General features: G+C 52.0%; 2 pseudogenes across 7 annotated transcripts in view; both read right to left on the reverse strand.

Annotated features, from left to right (window-relative positions):
- LOC144737091 (cytochrome P450 2F2 pseudogene) overlaps positions 1-16,683 on the reverse strand; it is a 74,012-nt pseudogene that overhangs the window by 56,952 nt on the left and 377 nt on the right. The gene's annotated exons all lie outside the window — the stretch shown is intronic.
- LOC144737270 (cytochrome P450 2F2 pseudogene) lies at positions 12,410-16,431 on the reverse strand (annotated as a pseudogene). The gene is made up of 2 exons (XR_013588929.1): positions 15,702-16,431; positions 12,410-14,607 (listed from the first exon to the last, which is right to left on the reverse strand). The product of XR_013588929.1 is annotated as a cytochrome P450 2F2 pseudogene (transcript).

The raw sequence follows: 16,683 nt of genomic DNA on the forward strand, positions 1-16,683 counted from the left end.
ATACCTTGAGTTACTACAATTGCACATAAAATCAAGACACACACCCCAATAACAAAGATCCCCTGTATGACCTTACCAAGCTATTGGGGCAAGTGCTGTTAGTGAGCAGTGCCAATGAAAGCCGGCATAGCACACGAGGGGGTGAGTGCCCAGCGCCACGCCCGACTGCCTTTGTTTCCCCAGTGGTGATGTTTATGTGGGGGCCGCTGGCCCCCGGGGTCTCTCCCGCCTCCATCCCCTATTTCGTTTACGTTACCCCACCTCCCTATTACCCGCTACGGTTTCGCCTTCATTCGAACGCGACGCCCCTACTGTTACAGCCTCGCGCCGCGCTCCCACGCTGCGAGCATACGTGCGCACAGCATCATCAATCAAACGCCCCACTCCCCCTCTTTACACCGCTACGTACAGCTCTCGCACACTGCGAGCGTGTGCCTATCTATAGCCCTATGCGGCACGTTACCAACGCGCATCCGTATCCGCCACGTAACGAACGTATGCGCACTCACGCACGCAGCTCTGCACGGCACTCACTCAACACGGAGCACTCACGTTGTGATCGCACACCTGTATCATATACGTAGTGAACACACGCGCACCCACACGCGCACCGCTCTGCGCAGTGCTCCCCCGAGGCGAGCCGCAGCACTACAGAATCACTGCGTACACACGCGCACCCACACGTTCACACTGCACGACAAGATCACGCGAGACCACGCTTCGCTATTAATGATTTATTACCTGGTAACTAATGTTGAACGGTGGTTCCGGGCGCTTTTGATCTGCTAAACAGTGAGCGCGTAAATCCTAATTAATCCCTTTCTCACGCAGGCCCCCATCATCGAGGTTCATGCGGCGGCGTCCATTACAAAGGTGCGCCGTGGGAATTTGTGCACGGCTGCCCGCGTGACCCCACTCTCCAGGTTATTTCTACTATTAGCCTTATCCTTTAACTCCCCTAATAAAGGTGCCTGCGTGCCCGGGCGTAATTACGTCGTCCCTCCGCTGCCTGTGCGGGGGTGCCTGATTATGCAGTTCAGATGCGCTGCGTGTTTTCTAATGATGCTCCTCCTTCACAATGCTTATTCCCTCTGCCTGCCCCGTCGATACTCGCGTGTGTGGGGGGAAATGCGCCTCAACCGCGGTGGCCGAATGCCCCACGCCACGACCACACCATATTAAGGCCGACCGCAGCGCTGCGGTGCCACGTAGCACGGGGGAGGTCATCCAATTCCCTGATCGCCGGAAACCGTGAGAATTAATCCCGATAAGGGTTTCTCTGATAAAAACCGGTCGGTCAGGTGACCTTCCCTTCCAGCTCTATGGGGGGGGGAATGCGTGCGGGTGTGTGCTTATGTGGGGGGGGGTGATGGGGGGCAGTGCGGTGGGGGAAGCCGGGTGGCTCCCTGGCTCGGCAGAGCGGCCCCGTCGCTGTGGCACCACATAGCCCCCCGGGGTGCCAGTCCCCGTCCCGGGTTGACTGGAGCACCTCGCCTGGGTTGCCCCCACGAGGTATCGCCGCGGTGTCCGCGGGATTCGCCCGGCCCTTGTGGCTGGCCTCGAGGGTGGCGGCTCCGTCTCCCGGGGCTCCGGCGGTGGTCTCCTCCTCCATTCCAACAGCTCCCCTCGGCCCCTGGCACCTGCGGGCTGGGGAACAAACTCAGAGGCGGTGGGGTTTAAGGGTCGCCGTCCTCGTCGCCCCCGGCCCCGCCTGGGGCCCCTCGGAGCCCGGGGCTCCGTGGGGCCCATATACTGCGCGAGGCCCCCGGGCACGGGGGGTGGGGGGACCCCGGGGTTTCGGGGTACTTGGACGGCGGGGCTCCCCCCCTCAGGGGCTGCTCGCCACGGCTTCAGTCGGCGGATGTTGACCACCATCTCCCGGCCCCTCTCTCCTCCCTGAATCAGCACCGTCCATGGTGAGATCTGCCGTCTCACAATCCAGGGTCCTCGCCAGTAGGTGGTCAGCTTCCCCACCTGTCCGGCACCGACGCGGGGAGTGTACAGCCACACCTCGGAGCCCGCAGTGTAGAAGGGGGGCACCATACGGGGTCGGGCGCCCTGCTCTTGCCGCTGGTGTGCGGCCTCTCCGTGCGGGTAGGCTCGGCCCCTGGCCTCTCGGAGGGTCTCCAGCAAGTGCTCCACGGGGTGGCTCCCTTCCTCCCGTTGCGGCGGAGGGACACCGAACAGCAGATCTGCGGGCAGGCGAGACTCGCGACCAAACATCATTAGGAACGGGGTCTGTCCTGTAGATGTGTGAACGGCAGTGGTGTAGGCGAACAGGGCATAGGGGAGGTGTTCGTCCCAGTCCTGTTGATTCGCGGCCGCCATGCGTTTAAGCTTCCCGGCCAGAGTCTGGTTCATCCTCTCTACCATCCCGTTCGCCTGGGGGTGATACGCCGTGGTTTGGTCCTTCTGGATCCCGAACTCTCGGCACAGCGCCTGGAATAGTTCGGCCTCGAATTCACTACCCTGGTCGGTAATGACTCGTTCGGGGATCCCGCACTTAAGTACGTAGTTTTCCACGAAGGCCCGGGCAACTACGAGGGCTGTTTTATCCGGGATAGCCACCGCCACGGGGTAGCGGGTGAAGTACTCCACCGCTACGAGAATATACCGGTTGCCCCGGTGGGATCGTGGAAAGGGCCCCTGCAGGTCGATTCCGACCAACTGATTCGTCCGACTGACTCGGAACGGCCTCAGGGGTACCTGGTACCTCGCCGGCTTTTGCCCACACTGCTGACAGGCCCGGCAGCCCTGCACCCAGGCGGCCACATCTTGCGCCAATTTAGGCCAGAGATACTGGCGACGCAGAGTCTCCCGGGTGCGCCGTTCCCCATCATGGCCCCCGAGCGGGTGGTCGTGTACCAGTCGTAGTAGTTGGGGTCGCACATGGGCGGGAACGCAGATGCACCCCGGCTGCCCAGCGTCGGCCAGTTCCCTCACCACCCCGTTTTCTACACACAACCGGGCATACAAACCGCTCCAGGGCCCTGGTAGTGCATCCTTCTTCTCTCGCAGTGCCGCCTCCACCGCCGCCAGATCCGGATCCCACTGCTGGGTTTGTCGCAGCTGCTCGTCGTCCAAGCCCGGGAAGGCGCAGCCGACATCCTCTTGGATCCGCCCGGTTGGGGTGGGATTATCCATCTGTCCCCGGGCTCCTTCTGCAGGGGTTCCTGCGGCGCACACCGCACTCTCTCTCGGGGGGGGGAGTTTAGTTTCCGCGCGCTCCTTGGGTTCGGCTGCCTGGCGGCAGCGTCCCCCCGTGAAGCACGGGCAGGCGTCTCCCTCCCTCGTCTCAGCGCGCACCGCGGGCCGTCTTGACAAGGCGTCCGCGTTCGCGTGTGTCCGCCCCGCTCGGTACTCGATCTGCAGGTTGTACTCCTGCAGCTGCGCCAGCCATCGAGCCATCTGCCCCAGCGGTTCCTTGAATGTAAGGAGGAACTGCAGTGCATAATGATCGGTGCGCACACGACATCTCCTGCCGTACAAGTACGGTCGGAACTGTTTACACGCGAAAATCACGGCATACAGTTCCTGACGGGTTACGCAATAGTTCAGCTCGGCCCCGCTCAGGGTCCGACTGGCGTACGCGATGACCCACTCCGTCCCACCCTGCACTTGCGACAGCACCGCGCCCAGCCCACTGCTGCAGGCGTCAGTGTCCAAAAAAAAATCGGTGGTGAAATCTGGGAAAGCCAAGGTGGGGGTGTGGGTGAGGTGGTCTTTGAGTGTGGTGAAAGCCGTCTGGCAGGCCTCCGACCACTGATAGGGGTTCTTAGGGGAGGTGAGTTGGGTGAGGGGCCGTGCAATCTCACTGAATCCCTTTACAAATCGGCAGTAATAAGTGGCGAGTCCCAAGAATGACCTGATCTCCGTCAGGTTCCTCGGCCGCGGCCAATCCACTACGGCACGCACCTTCTCGGGATCGGTGCTCACCCCTGCCTCGCTGACTCGGTGTCCGAGGTACCCCACCTCGCGCTGCGCAATGTAACACTTACGCGGCTTGAGCTTGAGATGGAATACTTCCCGCAGCCTGGACCAGTGTTCGGACAGCGACCTACTGAACACTATTACGTCGTCCAGGTAAATCAGGCACTGTTCCCACTGCAAGCCCCGCATCACCAACTCCATCAACCGCTGGAACGTCGCGGGCGCGTTAGTGAGTCCGAACGGCAACACTCGAAACTCAAACAGGCCCATCGGGGTGGTGAATGCTGTTTTTGGCCGATCCTCCTCCGTCATCTCCACCTGCCAGTAACCGGACGCCAGATCGAGGGTGGAAAAATACCGCGCTCCTGCGAGACTGTCGAAGGTGTCGTCGATGCGGGGTATGGGGAAGGCATCGCCGATCGTGACTGCATTTAGTTTACGGTAATCGACGCAGAACCGGGTTGACCCATCCTTTTTCGTTACTAGTACCACCGGGGCAGACCAAGGGCTCGCGGAGGGCTGGATTATGTTATCGCGTAGCATGTCCCCAACTGCCTCTTTGATTTGGGCGCGTTCGGGTGCGCCCACTCGGTACGCAGGGAGTTTGATGGGTCGGGCTGCACCGGTGTCAATTTGGTGCTTAACAAGATCGGTCCGACCCACGTCCGAATCGTGTTCACTGAATACGTCGGCATACTCCCGCAGTAACTCGCGCAGCCGATCGGCCTCTCCCTTAGGTAAATCCGCCCATGGTACATGTAACGCGTCGAACAGGGGAACGACCTCGGCTCGGGGAGTCGGGCCGACTCGCCAGGCCAGGTCCTGGTCACCCTCAGGACGCCCGGGGTCCTCAGCCCAGAGTGCGAACACCGAGTCGTTCGAGTGGCGAGCGTGCAGGGGGTGTACGGTGGCTACCGGGGTGCGTCGTCATATCATTGCCGGGGTACTGTGTGGGTTAAACACACGTATAAACAGCCGGCAGCCATCTGCGTTTACCAGTGTGGCTGACCCTACCACCCCGTATCGCGATGCCAACTCCGGGTGAGGAGTCAGCATTACCTCGCACGATGGTCGGTGGGTTGGGTCGGTGGAGAGGGTTGCCACTGGCACCAGCATCTCGGCGAGAGGCCCGATGGTGACGGCCGACACCAGCGTAGCGGCCACGGGTGTGAAGCGTGGGCGATTCGGCTCCTGTCCTAGGAACGGAATCCGCTCCCCGCTGCCCTCCACCGTGGCGCATCGTTGCCGGGGCTGTACGTTAAGTCCCAACTTTTCCAGGAGGTCCGTTCCTGCAATGCACTCGTGGCACAACACACTCGAAACGTAGAATTCCTCTGTGCACACCTGGTTTCCTAGACGGACCTCGAGGGAGACCTTCCCCAGCAACCCCATCCCGGCTCCGCTTGCCGTGTGCAGCGCGCGATCCGGGGCCTGCAGGCAGCCCACGTCCACCCCGAGCATGCTGCAGTGCGCGGCGCTCATGAGAGAGGCCACGGCGCCCGTGTCCAGCAGGATCCGGGTGCGCTGCCCGTTCACCTGGCCTTCCACCAGCGACGTGGCTCCCGTTATCCCTGCCACCAGCTCCCGCAGCCAATCGCCCGAGGTCCCTGCGCCCTTGGGTGTTGTTGTTGTAACCTGTTTATGGATCACTCGCTCGCCATTATTATTACAGCTGGTTTGGGTCGGGTCTACGTCGATTTCATCCCCCGGTGGTCCCCTCTCTAGGGGGGCCTTAGTGTTTGACCTATGCATCTGCCTCGCACGGGCGAGCTGAGGGCAGTCCCTCATTCGGTGTCCCCGTTGGTCGCATATATGGCATGGAGGGGGAAGGTTGGCGGCTCTGTGGCGAACTTTCTGCCCACTCCCTCCTCCCCCCGTGCGCTGTTGCTCATACTCTGCCTCTAGTCGCGCCACTCTCCCAGTTAATCCTCCTACCTCGGCCTGGACCGTCTCTACCATTGTCTCCAGCGCAGTCATGTGTGTCCGTACTTGGGTTACCTTGTTGTCTACTTGGGTTACCCTGTCACCTACCTGGGTTACCCTGTCGCCTACCTGGGTTACCTTGTTGTCTGTCTGGGTTACCTGGCCGGAGACATCCTTTATACCCGTTTGTATACCGGCAACCCATCCCGGGGTTGTCTCGCGGGACACTGGAGGCTCTCTTTCCCGGCCCCTTACCGTCCTCGCGAGCTCCTGTTCCTCCTCCTCGTCTTCCGAGAGCAGGCTCGCAATGGCGCGCTCTCGTCCCAGCCCCCGGAGCTGCGCGCGTTCGCTGTGAATTCTTTCACACTTACGTGCGCGCTCGACAAGGGCGTTAAAGGGAAGACGTGGGCAGCTCATGTCTGGCTGCCACCACGCCGTGCGAGACAGGTACCGCTGGATTTTCTCGGCGGCCAGTTCCTCAATAACATCAGTTGCGTACCCCGGGCGTGCGATCTATGTTAACTCGCGCACATCCTCGGTGTAATCACGTAGATCTTCGCCAGTTTGGCGACGGCGCGCCTCTAAGGCCGATTTTGCTTCCTCCTCGTCACGCGTGCCAAAACGCTGATCGAGTCGGCGCATCAGCTCCTCTAGCTGTGTCTGTGCGCTCGCGGGTAACGCTTCTACAAAATCGGCTGCCCGCCCATCAAGATTCATATTAAGTTGACGTACTGCCTGCGCGTCCGTCCATCCATTAATTTCCTTGGCCCCTAAGAGATTGCGGGCGAATGCCTTCCACGAAGGGGCCCCCCGGCCGGTAAATATTAGTCTTATTTTAGCGTGAGGTAACGCGGGGGTCCATCCCACTTCTGACACCAATTTGTGGGGGCCGCTGGCCCCCGGGGTCTCTCCCGCCTCCATCCCCTATTTCGTTTACGTTACCCCACCTCCCTATTACCCGCTACGGTTTCGCCGGCAGTCGAACGCGACGCCCCTACTGTTACAGCCTCGCGCCGCGCTCCCACGCTGCGAGCATACGTGCGCACAGCATCATCAATCAAACGCCCCACTCCCCCTCTTTACACCGCTACGTACAGCTCTCGCACACTGCGAGCGTGTGCCCATCTATAGCCCTGTGCGGCACGTTACCAACGCGCATCCGTATCCGCCACGTAACGAACGTATGCGCACTCACGCACGCAGCTCTGCACGGCACTCACTCAACACGGAGCACTCACGTTGTGATCGCACACCTGTATCATATACGTAGTGAACACACGCGCACCCACACGCTTACCGCTCTGCGCAGCGCTCCCCCGAGGCGAGCCGCAGCACTACAGGATCACTGCGTACACACGCGCACCCATGACAAGATCACGCGAGACCACGCTTCGCTATTAATGATTTATTACCTGGTAACTAATGTTGAATCAGTGAGTCGACGAGGCTGGCCTATTCCACTAAACCGGTACCTATTCCCTATTTATCGGCTATTATCCTACTTCACCTCCCCACTCACTGTTTGGCGCCCGCGGAGGTACCTCGATACGTCGCACGGACGTCCGGGTCGCTGGCTGGAGCTGCTGCTGGTCCGCTGGCCTGGAGAGAAGAGAGCCCCTTCCCCCTTGCGCCCCCCCCTATTTATTCTCCCTACCTCAAAGGGATGCTGCGCTGAACAATGGGCTCGTGCACCTCGAGCCCGCGCACGGTGGTTCCGGGCGCTTTTGATCTGCTAAACAGTGAGCGCGTAAATCCTAATTAATCCCTTTCTCACGCAGGCCCCCATCATCGAGGTTCATGCGGCGGCGTCCATTACAAAGGTGCGCCGTGGGAATTTTTGCACGGCTGCCCGCGTGACCCCGCTCTCCAGGTTATTTCTACTAATAGCCTTATCCTTTAACTCCCCTAATAAAGGTGCCTGCGTGCCCGGGCGTAATTACGTCGTCCCTCCGCTGCCTGTGCGGGGGTGCCTGATTATGCAGTTCAGATGCGCTGCGTGTTTTCTAATGATGCTCCTCCTTCACAATGCTTATTCCCTCTGCCTGCCCCGTCGATACTCGCGTGTGTGGGGGGAAATGCGCCTCAACCGCGGTGGCCGAATGCCCCACGCCGCGACCACACCATATTAAGGCCGGCCGCAGCGCCGCGGTGCCACGTAGCACGGGGGAGGTCATCCAATTCCCTGATCGCCGGAAACCGTGAGAATTAATCCCGATAAGGGTTTCTCTGATAAAAACCGGTCGGTCAGGTGACCTTCCCTTCCAGCTCTATGGGGGGGGGAATGCGTGCGGGTGTGTGCTTATGTGGGGGGGGGTGATGGGGGGCAGTGCGGTGGGGGAAGCCGGGCGGCTCCCTGGCTCGGCAGAGCGGCCCCGTCGCTGTGGCACCACATTTACACACCGCACCAGGTACTCGTTTGGGGCTGAGTCGACATAGGTAGTCTCAGGACCGGTTAAGATATCTTCAATGGTGTTGGCCATGAGCAAGAAGCAAACTCGGGTCAACGCTTTTGTAGCACAGCCTACTAACCGCTACTCTACTACTTCCCACACACTCACTTTCACACACATGCACAATGTGCGAGTGTGTACACACACACTCCCAGCACGAGGCTGGCTCATTACATCTTGCAGAAAATCACTCCACTGATCAGAATAATTCCACAGTTCAGTTTGCAAGTGCGAGTTCTAGTTTGAAGTCAGTGCTTTTTTATATTTCATGGAAGCTAGTTCGTAAGTACAGGTGTTCGTAAGTGGAGGACTGCCTGTAATATTGTTGCACCCATATATCTGGCTGGGTGGACACGAGAGGGATAAACTTACCCCACTTGTTATCACTGCTCGCTAGGAGATAGAAACTAACCACGAGTGGTGAATTACAAGTCAAGTATGTTAACCATTACACCATATAAAAGATGACACGCAAAGAAATGCAACAAATAGTTGTACATTTCTCTTTATTTTTAATATCGTATATGTGAAAAAGAGGCAAATGGCTTATGATCATTTTTTACAATGTTACCGGTAATGAAAGGTAATCGGTTTGAAAAATTGTAGTCTATATACAGCGATAATCAGTGACAATTTAGAAAAACTGGCATCTCAAAGTCATTAATATCGTGCGGCAGATATTGATAGTGATACTGGTAGGAACTTCCTGGTTACACCAGCCCACAGGGGATTATTGTGTCCGTCCGTCGTGCAGGGAGGGGGTGGGTGGGGAGGGAGGGGCTGGGTGGGGAGGGTGGGGAGGGGCTGGGTGGGGAGGGGCTGGGTGGGGAGGGTGGGGAGGGGCTGGGTGGGGAGGGTGGGGCTGGCTGGGGGGTGGGAGGGGTGGGGCTGGGTGGGGAGGGACTGGTCACCCCGTGGTGCCCTTATAAAACTCAACGTTTAACCTATTCACGCCGGCTTGTGCCAGCCCTCACAGTCGGGCATATTTGCGGAATGCACCACGCCGCCGTTGACCCTGGTCATTGACCGAGCAACCCAACGTTCCTATCGGCTCCCTCCGCAGGAATGTGTTGAGAAAATGCATATTCTTCCCTCTTATGGGTGAAGCTATCTCGGTTTTGCACCAAATGTATTGAGCAACAGTTCGCCAATCGCGACCCTGTTGCTGGAGGATATGTAGTTCACTGCGAGATTCCTGTGTGCATAGTAACTGTACTGCAAGCAATGATGCCACATGCCATTGTATCTCCATCTTGTTTGCTGGTATCAGTTCCCGTGCTCCCGGCCTCCAGTCGGATTCAGCTGCACGATTTTTCGTCCTGTCATGTACATTACTGTACACAGATATGTGTATGGTACGCTACGTAATTTTTTTCATTCTATAAATTTACCGCATAAGTTATATTTAACACGAGAAAATATTAATCAAATTTAATACAAAACACTTCCTGTTTAATGTTTTGGTTGACGTTGGGTAATATAAAAACAAAAGGAGGGGATGTTTTCCAAACCATGAACCAAACCTTCGTTAGCCTATATATCTTTGTGTTTGCGGATAACGGATTTGCCGATTGTGGCTATTTTTAAGAACATAACCCCCGCGATGGGCAATGCTTTGCTGTACAGTGTTGTCAAACGTGGCTTACATCATTCTATTGTAGTGACGGTGATTGTCACTGTGTGGTGCCGGGCTTACGAAGCCACGGCGGATAATGTGTTGCCATTATGTGTAGCCCACTTACGGCGCATAGTACCAGCCCTAGCCGGGCTTGGGGGAGCACTCGTCAGTGTGGAGGCACAGCGAGCAGTGTGCTGTGCGAGTTCCCGGTGAGGGAGCGAGAGGGAGTGTCAGCCAGCCAGGGTTACGTTGGGGCATGATACGCTGGTTGACCTGCTGACATGTGACCGAATGATATTGGAGGGAGGCCACCGGTGGACAGGGGCCGCTGGGCGGTCACGTGGTCTAAAAGAGCTCTCAGGAGCCTTTGAGAAAGAGCTCGAGAGATCTGGAAGGTGGGCGGGACGAAGGGCAGAACCAGCCCAGCCCAGGGTGATATATCGGGGGCCCCGTGAGGAGCTTGGGGTTCTTTCGTGTAGTTGGTGATGAAGATCAATGTCAGGGAGAAGAAGCCTCTAGCCATACGGTCTGGGACCCAGCTTGTGGTCCGGGCCGGGATAGCGCACCATGTCTAGGTCTGCCGTAGGGTGGTTAGACAGGCATTCAATACCCGAGTGTGGGTTGTGTTATGTTATGTTGAAGTTGGTTGAATAAATAGTGTTGCTCCCAAGACAACGTCTGTGACTCAGTTGGACTCACTACACTATGATAGGGTAGTCATAATTGTGTAGTGACATAGAATGGGTCACTACGGCGCATAGCGATGGTTTCTGACAGAGAGGGGAATTGTGGGCGTAACAGCCGATCTGCCAGCAGAGCAGGGTGTAACAGCCGATCTGCCAGCAGAACATGCAATGCCATGGAATGGGTCACTCGGGTGCGTAGCGCTGGTTGATATGAGGACAAAGCAGCCCTGCCGGCTAACAGGGTATGTGATAGACCAGAGGTAAGGGATGTGGGCCAAAGGTGACTGAGGGGACACGTGGAGTATAGCCCATCTTCTGGTGGGTTCCAGAAGGGGGGGTGGCCGAGGGCAGAGCCAGGCCACGCCGGGAGGCATAATAGGGAAGTCCCGAGGCTGGATCAGGGCTGTCTGTCGTTGGAATGGAACCCGTCATGCTACGTCTTCATCTCCGGCGTCGTGGGTCAGGCAGCGAACCGGCAGTCCAGATCCGTTTATAGTTATACCGTGTGTGAACAAGTGTCTAAGTGTAGAATAAAAGTGTGTTGCCTCCTACTATTAGTGTCTCAGAAGTGACTCACTACAATATCATTTCGCAACACAGGATGATCAGAAACAATAACAAAACATTATCACCCAGTTTCATACCCACCCTCTCGCACTCAGCATCACTGTCTGCACATGTGAATCATCTGCACAAGCAGTTAATATACAAAAGATGATATTAACGGTTACTTATTCCGAAAGTCAGGAATCCGTAATCAATTCCAATGGGAATTTAGTAATGAATTGCACTCACTATCTATCACAAACTCATAAATTGCACAGCACTTGTAGACTCTTACTTGGTCAACAAGTCATCTTTAGGTACCAGTGGTTGGCCCAAGTCTCCGTGTGTTAAGGTCAGTGTTGCAAACCAAGTAATTGTGTTGCTATGTTTAGTGACTTTTGAGTTTTCCGAAGTGATGAAAAAATATAAGGTTGACTAACTATGGTCTAGTGACTTTTTAAAATGCGGACAACAGCAATAAAGATAACGTGCTGGTAAAGAACGATGTTGACTGCTGGCTCAAAGCTGCCTGAGGAGCTATGCAGGTAGCCAACTTGACTGACATTAATGCAGAACTACAATATTTAATTTATATCTACGTCATCATTCATGTTCACATGTTACGAATAAAATACATTTTAAGAATATGAGTAATTTCATTCATTCAAGTTACATATTTCTGGCAACATTTTTGGCAACTTTCAAATGTTAAAATAGCGATATCTGGTGAATTTTTTAGGTTTATCTGGTGATTCCCTAACTTTGTTAGATCTGACAAAACTGGGTAAATTTCCCCTCGTTTTTCAAGAAAAATAAAAGAGTATGCCTGCAATTGCTAGCATACACCTCTACACTTGAGGGAACTCCAGAGGGTATTTGGCCGACTCTTCCATGTGCTTAAAGAGGTTGGCCTATTTACAGTTTACCCTACCACATGTTACTAGCTGATCAATTTAATTGTGGTATAACCATTAATGATGCTGGGTGGACAGAGGCTGCACTACTTCCACTGCTGTGCCATGATATCAAATTGAACCATTGTTCTCTGGATTGCAAGTCCAGTATGCTAATCATTACACAATGTTTGAGTCATACAAGCCAGGATAATGTCTGATACCTTACCCTATGCCACCTTTGTGCCATGATGTATTTTTATTGAGTACCAAGGAATTACTCGAACCTGCACTGCATGAAAAATCTACGGTGGCTGCACAAGTGGGTCCTCATCTACAAACCAGTGGTCCTCAAATTTAAACATCAAGCAACAATATTTATGTTTAATGCCACCACACTTGAACATAACCACTGTCAGCTTCGCAGGTGAGCAGTTGAATGATTATGAGTTGAATGATGACAGGACAATGGTTATGTTCTTGTTCAATTCAGAGCTCACAATAGTAAGGTTACTTTAATCAGACTTGGATTGATTGTTTTTTATTTTATCATTAATAGTGTGAGTTATTTGAGGTAATGGCTATGCTGGTATATGGATATAGTGAGTGTAATGATTTTACGTAAGTATGTTTACAGAGACATTACTCCAGGAGACGAGAAACTGGGACCAATCCTGAAATTAATATTAAAACTATATAGTCGATGTATTAAAGTTCTAAAATACGTATATTTATTGAAGCAAAGGATTATATTGCATATCACTTACATTGATGGCAATCATTTAAATTTTAATTGACTTCCTGCAACTGGGCATTACAATATTTAGCTATGGACCTTGGCCTAATGACAATTGCCATGATTTGCAAAAAAGTCCGTACAAAGCTAAGACAAAAGGTGTTTAGTTTTACACATTAAAACGTCTATGGGTCGTAATCTTGTCTTAGCTACGATTATTTGCGTATGCGTAACCCTAATTTATAGGGGTGTGGCGATAGAGTGGTACTGAATTTGGCAGCTAAAGTGGGAGGAGAGATGGAGTTGGGCCAGTAAAATTCAAAGTGCTGCAAGAGAGATGTGAAGAAAAGGAAAAGCTCCATCTTGGCTAAACTTTCCCCCAAACAGACACGGGGACCAGCAGGGAATGGCAGGAAAGCATCCGATTTGATACACTGGCCATCTTTATCAAGGAAATGATCAGGGTTAAACTTATGTGGTGTTTTCCAGTGGATGTCATCGTAAAAAGCAGACATGAGGTTTACCATTACATGGGTTCCCTTTGGAAACAAGTATTCGTTGAACTGCACATCTTTAGATGTCGGGTGCAAAATTCCAAATGGAAGAATGTTACCAAAGCGCTGTATCTCATGGATCACAGCATTCAAGTATGGCAGGCTGCGTCTGTCCTTCATACATGGCGGTCGCTCGGATCCCACAACTCTGTCAATCTCCTCATGACATCGGGCTTGAATGTCGGGGTTCATCATCATGAAGAGGAGGCCCCAGCGTAGTGTGTTGGAGGTAGTCTCCATGCCACCGATGAAAAGTTCCATCAATATCAGAATGAGGGTCTGGTCAGTAAAGCTCCTGTTGGGATTGTCCTCCTTATCAATCTGAGCTAGATATGAGTCAATCAGGTCCCTGGGGTTGTGTTGATCTTTTGTGGCACGGTGCTCAGATACTATATCCTTGAGCAAGCATTGCAACTTTGTGTGAATATGGAATACTTTCTGCCATGGCCCAGGCAACTTTAGCAGAAATGGGAATACATTACACAGTATTACCAGCGGCTCTGCTTGTAACTGCACGAGATGCTCAAGGAGGTGTGTAAGCTTTTGGAACTGCTCATTGTTATAATCATATCGGATCCCGTTCAGGAGGGAGCAAATTATGTTGCCCACAGCATTGTTTAAATTACATTTAGGGTCAAACGCTGAGGTTTCCTGTTTGAAAGTCTCTATTAGGTACCTCGCTTCTATCAATATTTTGTCGACTATTGTTGCCTTTCCGAAGCCAAAATTGCGCAATGTTGACAAAGCAAATCGGCGCTGCTGCTTCCATGCGTCTCCATAGGGTGCTAATGCGATACCAATGTTGTGAGTGAGTTTAGTAAAAAGGGGAGTTATTGGTCGGTCAGCAAACTCGTGACCTCGATTCACCAGGACCTCTTTGACTGCCTGGTAGCCGCTCACCAACACAACAGGCGTACTCCCCATCATTATGGTACAGACTTCTCCATATTTTTTGGCCAATTCTTGCATGCCAATGTGGGGATTCTTGCAACTTAAGGCAGTGATGTTCCCCAGCAGCGGTAATGGTTTAGGACCAGGAGGGAAGCCCACTGGGCAGATTGTTGACCCCACCACTTGCAGGGCAGCCCGTACGGTTAGGAACACTATACAGATCAGGGCCAGGCTGATCAGCACTTGACTCATTATCAAGGATTTCCATTCTGGCGAAGTTGCGACATCATCAGCCAGCTGCCCCATCTTGTCGTTCTGTGTTGTAGAGCAGTCAGCAGAGTGAACGCACAGCTCAAGTAGTAGGGTGCACCAAAAGTTGTCTGCACACACAGACACATGCATAGCCTATTTATGAGGACACTACACTAAGCAGAATTAGGCAGCGGTTTACTCGCCTAATTCTACCAGCATATTCAGACAAGTAATAATGAGGGAATCCATTTATATAGATATCATAACTTTAATTGAGGTGATATTGTGAAATAAAGTGTGGCTTGGAAGCATATAATTTTTTTAAAGCAGTTGATATATTTAATCATAAACTATACTATTTATAACAGTTAGTATTAAGCTTCAGTAAAAATGCTATTCTGATACAGGCTAGTTTGTTCAGTTTTAATAGTGAGTAATGCATATGTTATTCATTGGTCCACATATTATTATTAAAATGTTAATACATGCATTTGTAATGGTTAACATTCAGGCAGACCTCGCTTAGCTCGATCCCATATAATTCTGATTCGTTATAGTGCTCTTGTCCTGGAGAAAAGTATTTTTTATAACAAAAAAATGAAATCAAAACATAAAGCGCTTACGAGTGAGAAAACATACCTTTCCCCATTCTTCACTCAGACCCCCCCCCCTCCCCACAAATCAAACTATTTGTGGTCACGATTATTTCTGTAAAAATATATATATATATATTTCTTCCAACGTTTTTACAGTTTGTTTAGCCAGATGAGAACTCACGAGACCAGTATAAAGTCTCAGGTTCCACCTAAAAGAATCCTCACCACAGAAATTTAACTGAGGGCATCACTCAGACCCTAATTGGAAGCGGAGCAGCTCCAACCTCGTCTTAGCATTATTATTATTATTTGCGCTATTACCAATACCCCAATGAAGCCCTCATATTGCTTATATTAAAGAAACAAAAATGTCGGGAACGCATCTCCATATACACAATAGTATAATGAACCCTTTTAGCGCTATTTCAATTTGCTCTCACTTCAGGAATGCCTCTTGAATGTTAAACGAGGTCTGACTATATTTTTAAAAAATCTCATTGGGTGTTCCTATGAGGTCATGACACTGATTTAAAGTAACTCAGAGATTCAGACATCTTAGATTATTAGTCAGAATTTCTAGAGATCTTGTCCTGATGTTTGACGTAGTTGCAAATTCAATATTGTACCTGGTAAATATGGTTGTGATGGCTCTTCAGCCTACCAGTCGACTAAAACAACAATATTTGGTGCATTAAATGTTTAACCATGTAGCCGGCCTCTCCTGTCTACTGCCATGACCATATTAAAGAAATAACATTGTCGGGAACGAATCTCCATATATATAATAGTATAATGTATAATGAATATACAATAGTATAATCAACCTCCACCGTCGGCAGTGTGGTGTGTGGAGCGGGGTGCAGGGTTTTTTGCTGCTGCATTAGCATCATTGCTGCATTGGCACTTGTGGACCGCCCATGCTCCTGGTTCTGCTGATAGCTGCATTGGCATTGTTGCTGCGCGTTAGTGCACCGCCCATATTTCCGGTCCTGTTGATGCACTTGGGCTATGCCCATCCCCAAACTCTTATAAACAGCTTGCCTTTAGAGGCTGACTCCTTTGCCTATGACGACCGCTTGTGTTGCGATCGAAACGTCGTGATATGTTTATTCACTTAATTTTTTATTTTATTGTTATTTTTTTCTGTCTACGTGACTTTACCGAAAGAACACTAGAACATAGAATATAATGAACCCTATTTAAATTAGCTCTCACTGCATATACGGTCAGTATTATAAAATGTGTTACGGCTCAACAAAAGAATTAAGCATTGTTAAACTCAAACAAAAATGAATGTTAACATTTGCATGTAATACTGTAATAAATAGTGTATAGTACATAAAACGTGAAATAACATGAAAAGAAAAAATACTCCGTTTTATTTTCACTTACCTTGAGTCCCGATCCTGGCTTGCTTGTCAGAAGGGGCTTAATGAGTAACTACTTGCACACACACAGGGGCACGCGCACACACACAACAACGACAACGACCACCCGTATAACCTTAACATACTGTTGCTACAATTGTGACGCAATACAATAACAGAAAATCTACAAGCATATTGCAAATATGCGGAACATAAACACATGAACTGATCATTGCGTACT

The sequence above is a fragment of the Lampetra planeri genome, chromosome 3 (genome assembly GCF_965212315.1).
Source record: "Lampetra planeri chromosome 3, kcLamPlan1.2.h2, whole genome shotgun sequence".
NCBI lineage: Eukaryota > Metazoa > Chordata > Hyperoartia > Petromyzontiformes > Petromyzontidae > Lampetra > Lampetra planeri.